Source organism: Chiloscyllium plagiosum, unplaced genomic scaffold (genome assembly GCF_004010195.1).
Source record: "Chiloscyllium plagiosum isolate BGI_BamShark_2017 unplaced genomic scaffold, ASM401019v2 scaf_14434, whole genome shotgun sequence".
Classification (NCBI taxonomy): domain Eukaryota; kingdom Metazoa; phylum Chordata; class Chondrichthyes; order Orectolobiformes; family Hemiscylliidae; genus Chiloscyllium; species Chiloscyllium plagiosum.
In genome coordinates, this window is record NW_025215239.1 from 32674 (window position 1) to 39757 (window position 7084).

A 7084-nucleotide genomic window follows, 5' to 3' on the forward strand; every position below is an offset into this window, starting at 1 on the left:
TGATCGTTAGTGAGTCATGGGGAGATCACATGCTGCAATTGGCAGAGCTCTTTGAACGATTAAGAGAAGCAAAACTAGTAATAAACTGAAAGAAATCAACATTCACGAAAGCAGAGGAGAGGTTCTTGTTACATAACATCGGTCATGCAATTTGGACACCAACAACATACGCGTTGGAGCTGTACAATTGTTCGAAGATCATGATGGAATTGAACGCCAGTTGTTTACTGCACACTTAACTCCACACCAAACAGATAAATTATTGAGTTTCGTACTGGCCTTCCAACAGTTTAATGTTTATGTGACAGATTGAAATCCTTTTACATTCTTGGAACGAATAAAAGACAAGAATGTGAGTTTTATGCGTTGGAGTCTTTTGTTGCAGACTCTTAATTTAGACATTGTACATGTTATGGCTGATAATAATTTGGTTATAGGTGCGTTATTGCTGATTTAACAGAAAAACTACAGATAAGGTTGAACGGATAACAATATTTTGTATATATATATCTATATATATGTGTGTGTGGGCGTGTGTGTGTGCGTGTGTGTGTGTGTGCGTTGTGTGTGTGTGCGCGCGCGCAGGAATTAATATGAAGTAACATGAAGGCCCAACGCATTTCCTTGCAATGGTGGATAAAACCTGAAAAAAAAAAACATATTTTCACTGTAATGGTCCATATCGTTTTTGTAAGTGGGGAGATGTTATAAATTTGCGTGTGTCAAATGTACATTAAAAAGAGAGGGAAGGCTGTTTGGCAATGAGAGCTTGCAGGTACCAATCATGTGACTGACTAGCAGTATTAGAGTGTACTGGAAATTTGAAAATATACCATATTTCATTTTGAAACAAATACCTGAATATCGGTTGTTGTTTTTGCAATGATTCAAATGGATAAAAAACATCAGTTTAAATTAGGCCCAGCAAATTAAAAACTGATTATTTTGAATTTGCTGTTTTGCAAATATCATACCACTGATATAATCCAATGCGTGGGCAGTAAAGAGTCAGACATTTTGACCGTTAGACAGAGTGAGACTAAATGTCATCAATAGAGTAAACTGTCCGCAAATTTTTCCCGGTCAAAGTTCCTTTTTCATACGAAACATCCTTGCACGAAAATATCGAAGATGACCCAGGGAGACCTACAGCCAGAGGGAGATGGAAACTGTCACTGAAAGCCGTTGTGTGGTTTTGAAGTTAAGTTGGTGTAATTTTAATACATGGTTATTGGAAAAGTATGTTGCTGTACAGGTGAAGGCCAATAACAATTAGTTAAGAGAAACTGGGTTTAAAGTTGTAAATGATTTTGCTAAATGTTCACTTTTAGAGTTAAGGAACACATTGAGTTTTTAAAATGTACTGGAATTTAGGAGTTCTTTGTCACTCATACTGCGACAGATTCTGAGGCGAGACCAGTTTCCTGGGTGTTTGGTTTGTTCAGCAGGAGGGTTTCCCACGTTGTCGACGCAGTGTCAAGCAAAACAAAGCTGACACAACCAATTACCGCAGAGTATCCTGAAAAGTTAACAGAATAATCTCAGTGATTCCTATGGGCAGGGACTACTGAACTGCGTTCCCATGCATCATGTGCAACAACGACTCCACGTTCTTTTTCTCTGTGACTGCCTTTGGGAGTTTGTGGTGGAAGTTGTATGAGAGGATTAAGGTTGTCAGCATTCCAGTGATATATTGTCGTTAGTCATTGTTTATCTGCAGTTGATATACTATCTACTGATAAATGAACATTCTTGTTTAATATAGAAATGAAATCCCTGCATTTTGTACGTGTTTCTGTGTTTGAAAAAACACACACACACACATATATATATATAAATAAATACTGAGGCTAATTGGATTTGTGTTAGCCATGTGAATTGGAAAATATGTCAACTCGGGAACAGGCAACTGCAATTTGCTGACGACAATAAGACAATTACTATCTGAAAGTTCAGAATGTTTGACGACGAGCAGAAGTGCATTCGCATAGTCGGGTGTGGGCACAACATAGAGTAATAGGGTCACAGAGATGTACAGCATGGAAACAGATCCTTCGGTCCAACCTGTCCATGGCGACCAGATATCCCAACCCAATATAGTCTTACCTGCCAGCACCCGGCCCATATCCCTCCAAATTCTTCCTAATCATATACCCATCCAAATGTCTCGTAAATGTTGCAATTGTACCAGCCTCTACCACATCCTCTGGCAGCTCATTCCATAGACGTACCACCCTCTGCGTGAAAACGTTGCCCCTTAGGTCGCTTTTATATCTTTCCCCTCTCACTCTAAAACTATGCACTCTAGTTCTGGACTCCACGACTTCAGGAAAAAGACGTTGTCTATTTATCCTACACATGCCACTCATAATTTTGTAAACCTCTATGAGGTCACCCCTCAGCGTCCGATGCTCCAGGGAAAGCAGCCCCAGCCTGTTAAGCCTCTCCCTGTAGCTCAAACCCTCCAACCCTGGCAACATCCTTGTAAATCTTTTCAGAACCTTTTTCAAGTTTCACGACATCTTTCGGATACGAAGGAGACCAGAATTGCACGCAATATTCCAACAGTGGCCTAACCAATGTCTTTGCACAGCCGCAACATGACCTCCCAACTCTTGTACTCAATGCTCTGACCAATAAAGGAAAGCACATCAAACGCCTTCTTCACTATCTTATCTACCTGCGACTCCACTTTAAAGGAGCTATGAAGCGGCACTCCAAGGTCTCTTTGATCAGCAACACCCCCTAGGACCTTACCAGTAAGTGCATAAGTCTGCTAAGATTTACTTTCCCAAAATACAGGACCACGCATTTATCTGAATTGAACTCCATCTGCCACTTCTCAGCCCATTGGTACATCTGGTCAGATCCTGCTTTAATCTGAGGTAACCCTTTTCGATGTCCACTGCACCTCCAAATTTGGTGTCACCTGCAAACTTACTAACTGTATTCTAATGTTCGCAATCAAATCATTTATATCAATGACAAAAGGTTGAGGACACAGCACTGATCCTTGTGGCACTTCACTTGTCACAGGCCTCCAGTCCGAAAAGCAACCCTACACCACCACCCTCTGTCTTCTACCTTGGAGCCGGTTCTGAATCCAAATGGTTGGATCTCCTCAACTTGCTACCTAGTCTCCCATGTGGAATATTGTCGACCTCTCTTATAGAAGTCCACAGATATCCCGTAAAGGAGTCTGCCCTCATCAATCCTCTTTGTTAATTCTTCAAAAAAGAACTCATTCAATTTAAGGAGACATAATTTCCTACACATCACGCCATTGCTGACCATCCATAATCAGTCTTGCATTTCCAAATACATTAAATCCTGTCTCTCAGGATTCCCTCCGCAATTTACCCACCACCGACGTCAGACTCACAGGTCTGTCGTTGCCTGGCTTTTTCTTACCTCCTTTCTTAATTAGTGGTGTCATATTATCCAGCCTAGTCTTATGGCACTTCACCTGTGATGATCGATGGCACAATTTTCAGCAAGTGATGCATAAATCACTTGTCTCACTTTTCGCAGAGTTCTGTGGTGTGACCTGAACACGTCACAGGGATTTATTAACTTTTAGCCGGTCCAATACGTCCGGCGCTTCCTCTTCTGTAACAGTTCTTTTACTGCAGTTAACAACATCCATTTCCCCACAGACTACATCTTTCATGCCACAGGTGAAACGTTATCGATGGGGCAAGGGCAATTATAATGCGATTAGGCAAACCTAAGATGCATAGAATAGGGTAGCAAAATGCGAGGCATGCAGACAATGGAAATGTGGAGCTGGGTTAAGGAACAGATATTGCGTTCCCTTGATAGGCATATCTCGGTCAGGCAGGGAAGAATTGAAAAGGTAAGGGAACCATGGAATACTCCAGAAATTGCATCTCTTGTTAATAAGAAGATTGAGGCTCATGTGTTGAGAGACAAGGTGGTTCAGATGATGCGATGGAGTGTTACTGATTAGCTAGGAAGGATTTAAAGAGATTTTTCAGAAGACGAGCAGTCTTCAGCAAATAGAATACAGGAGAAACCTAAAGCCTTCTGTAGGTATGTGAGGATTAAAATGATGACTGGGGTAGGAATAGGGCCAGTCAAAGACAGAAGTGGGATGTTGATTGGGGACCCTGTGGAGTTGGGAGAAGTACTAAACGAACATTTCCCATCGGTTTCCACTCAGGTAAAGAGAATAATGTCGGGGAGAAGAATGAGATAAGAGATATTAGAATAGAAAGGATTGATGTTAGTTATGAAGAGGTGTTATCAATTCCAGAAGGAGTGAAAGTAGACTAGTCTCCTGTGCTGGTTGTGATTTGTCCGAGGATTCTCTGGAAACCTAGGGAGAAGATAGCAGAGCATTTGGCTTTTATATTTGAGTCGTCATTGTCTACAGGTTTAGTATTGGAGGACTAGAGGATCGCAAACGTTGTGCCCTAGTTCCAGAAGGACAGCAGAGATGACCAAGGTAATTATATATCAGTGACCCATATTTCTGATGTAGGAAAGGTTTTGGAAAGGATTATAAAAGGTAAGATGTATAATCATCTGGAAAGCAATAATTTGATTTCAGATAGTCAACATGGTTTTGCCAAGAGTAGACAGTGTCTCACAAACCTCATTGAGTTTTTTTGATAATGTGACCAAGCATGTAGATGAGGGTAGAGCAGTTGACGTGGTATACATGGATTTCAGACAATCCTCTGTTAAGGTTCCGTGTGATAGTCTGTTTGAGAAAATGCAGAGGCATGGGATTGAGGGTGATTTAGCCATTTGGATTAGAAACTGGCTTCCTGAAAGAAGGCAGCGAGTGGTAATTGATGGAAAATATACAACCTGGAGTCCAGTTACTGGTGGTGTGTCACAAGGATCTGTTATGATGCCACTGCTGTTTGTTATTTCTATAAATAACTTAGATGCATCGTAGGTGTATGTATGAGTCCATTTGCAGATGACACTGAAGTCGGTGGAGTAGTGGACAGTTTGGAAATATGTTACAGGTTGCAGGGCGACTTGGATGGGCTGCAGAATTGGGTTGAGAGGTGGCAAATGGCGTTCAATGCAGCTAAATGTGAGGTGATGCACTTTGGGAAGAATAACAGGAAGGCATAGTATTGGGTCAATGGAAAGATTGTTGGAAGTGTGGATGTGAAGAGGGATATTGCAGTCCATGTGCATAGATCCTTGAAAGTTACCACCCAGGTTGACAGCGCTGTTAAGAAGGCATGCAGTGTGTTAGGTTTCATTTGTAGAAGGATTGATTTCCGGAGCCGCAATATCATGCTGCAAATACATAATACGCTAGTGCGGATGTATGTCGGGAAGAATGTTAAAGCATTGGAAAAAAGTGCAGAAGAGATTTAGATTAGATTCCCTACAGTGTGGAAATTGACCCTTAGGTCCAACAAGTCCACATCGACCCTCCCAACATAAACCCACCCAGACCCATTCTCCTATATTTACCCCAGCTAATGCACCCGGCAATACGGGCAATTGAGCATTGCCAATTCACCTGAATTGCATATTTTGGGACTGTGGGAGGAAACCGGAGCAAACCCACGCAGACACAGGGAGAATATGCAAACTCCCCACGAACAGTTGCCCGAGTCTGGAATTGTAACCGGGTCCCTGGCACTATGAGGCATCAGTGCTATCCAGTGAGCCAGCATGATACCTAGTCTGGAGGGAATGCCTAATGAGTAAAGGCTGAGAAACTTGGGTCTGTTCTCATCGGAAAGAAAAAGTCTCAGAGGGGATTTGATAGAGACATACAAGATGATCAGAAAATTAGATAAGTAGACATGAAAGTCATTTTCCTAGGATGGTGATGTCAGTTTGTATGAAGGTACATAACTACAAATTGACATGTGATAGATTCGGGGCAGATGTCAGAGGCATGTTCTTTACTGAGACAGTGGTAATGGCGCGGGATACCCTGCCTGTCTGTGCAGTTAACTCAGCCACATTAGGGAGATCGAAACAATCCTTGGAGAAGCACATGGGCGATGATAGTTTCTTGGAAGGGGATGAGCTGAGAATAGTTCAAAAGTCGTTGCAACATTGAGGTCCGAAGGGCCTGTTCAGCGCTGTATTTTTCTATGTTCTGTGTTCTATGTCCTTCCCCACAATAAGCATTCATACAAAGCACAGGTTTCATATCTCCCCCATCTGGAGCCGCACCAAACAGAGACGGGCTTATTGATTTTTATGATGTCCCGGTACTCTTCACAGACTCCTCCTTGCCCATAATGAATTTATAAAACCAGTTATGACTGACTTCAACAAAGCAGCATGCTGCAATTGAGCTAAGTAGACTCAAAACTACAATAGACCGATTCAAATTCACACGTGTTATCCATTACACCACAGGGCCGACCCACCGTCGACTTCCTTCCATCTTTTCCATGTGTAATGGAGACATTTATATCGGGGGGATACAAGATTACCAAGGTGAAAAACCAGCAAAGATAATTAGCGTCACTGCTTTAATTCAATACGTCACTCTTTGTGGTGCAGTGCCTTTCACTGGCAACTTGAACACATTCGTCTTCACGTGCCTCATTCAGTGTTGCCTGCATGTCTGCTGGACGTTTCCATTGCTGTATTCACAGTCACTACGCGATTACATGATCCACTCCAGTGAAATGTACTTTCATAATCTGAGTCATGACCTCTTCCTTTCAAGACCCTAAACAAGTTCAGCGAGAAAACTCTGGTCATTTCTAGCCCGGGATCTGGAATCAGACAAGTATCACGACACCCTTATTGGTGCTGCCAGCTCACCGGATACCAGCGCGTCAAAATGAGGCCCTGTGACCACCAGCCTGTTCTGTGCCTTCCTGCAGTACATCTGCTGAACAACATCAGATTATCGCAGCTCCGCTTTCTTCACATTGAAATCCAGTGCGATAATATGAACTTTTTCGAAACTAGGAGTGAGCAACTTTGCAGCTGAAGTTTGTCATGGAGTCAACGACAGACACAAGAGTGTCAACAAGTCAGGTTTTAATTTTACAGTCATCATCACAGGAGGTCCTTGTTTCGGAGTCCGAGTTTGCATCGCACAGACCTGGATATAATTCCC